Source organism: Microtus ochrogaster, linkage group LG2, assembly GCF_000317375.1.
Source record: "Microtus ochrogaster isolate Prairie Vole_2 linkage group LG2, MicOch1.0, whole genome shotgun sequence".
Taxonomy (NCBI): domain Eukaryota; kingdom Metazoa; phylum Chordata; class Mammalia; order Rodentia; family Cricetidae; genus Microtus; species Microtus ochrogaster.
The window spans coordinates 53,940,831-53,942,087 of record NC_022028.1 but is presented as its reverse complement, the minus strand read 5'-3'; the positions used below and the strand labels follow the sequence as shown (position 1 = coordinate 53,942,087).

Sequence of the window (1,257 nt, the reverse complement as noted above, 5' to 3'; positions counted from 1 at the left end):
ACAATCCATTATCTAAATTACAGATCCAGAGAATTCACAAGCCAAATCTTTTAAAATCAGATGCCAAGTGTGACCCCAGGGGCAGGTGAGGGTGTCAGTCAGTCATGTGAGCATCAGTAGTTTCAATAGGGATGGGGCAAGATGCATCAGATGTATAGTTTTTCTTTTTAATATTTAATCTAACTCAGACGATGTACAAGAGATTTGTTAAAAGTAACTCAAATACACGCTAGCACCAGACATTATCATCTACCCGAATGATCAGAAAGATAAAGAAGTTTGGAGCATTTACTGGGAAATCTTTGCAGCAGTCATCACTACTCATGGCTATGAGAGACCGCTGAGAGTCAGAGATGGAATTACTGATCTGTGTTCTGAGACATCGCTGAGCATAGTCAGAGGAGACTGGGTTTGATTTATATCAAAAGACAAAATGGAGGAAAAACAACAGATTCGGAAACCATACTAAACGTTAGCGTGAGGGGGCTGGAGAGATGGTTTAGCAGTTAAGAGCACTGAGAGCTCTTACAGAGGTCCTGAGTCCAAGCCCAGCATTACATCCCGGTTCGCAATCACCTATAGTGGGATCTGATGCCCTCTGCTGGCATAAAGTTATACATGCAGATAGAGCACTTATACATTAAATAAATACACCTTAAAAAGAAAAAAAGAACAGCTGGTGTGGAGGATGAAGGGGCAAGGGCAGGAAACCTGGTCTCTGAAATGTGACAGTGGTGTGAGAGACAGCCTGGAAGCTTCTGTGTCATCTGATGTGTGAGATGACAGCACTTCCAGAGAGGAAACACACAGTGAGCAGCAGCCCCCAGTGCTCTACACAGCCATCCCTGCCGAGACCTAAACGTCTCTATGGACACCATCCTCACCCTCCCTTCCCTACGTTACATCAGTTAAAGCACAGAGGCTCAGACAGCTCGGCCACAGTCCCAGCATTTGGGGTCACAGCTTAGCAGTGTTAATAACCCCATCTTTTCTATCCCATATGCAGACCCCAGACTTTGTTTTTCCAGTGTGTGGTGTAGACATGAGTCGCGAAACTAGAAGTGATCACAAGATGCAAAGAGGATTCAGGTCCTTTCCATCGGCTCAGGACAGAGAATGTAGGAGAAAATGAAATAGAGAGATTCAAACCACAAACATCAAATGGGCTCTAACCCGCCCCGGGGTCTCAGAAGAGGCCTCACAGACTTTGAAACAGCTCACACAGCCCATGCTCTTTAAGGCTGCATTAGCTGCCCT

The 1,257-nt window shown here is 45.3% G+C and overlaps 1 protein-coding gene across 1 annotated transcript in view; it reads right to left on the bottom strand.

The window, feature by feature from the left end:
* LOC113457553 (HLA class II histocompatibility antigen, DRB1-4 beta chain-like) overlaps positions 1 to 1,257 on the bottom strand; it is a 13,275-nt gene that overhangs the window by 11,231 nt on the left and 787 nt on the right. The window lies entirely within an intron of this gene.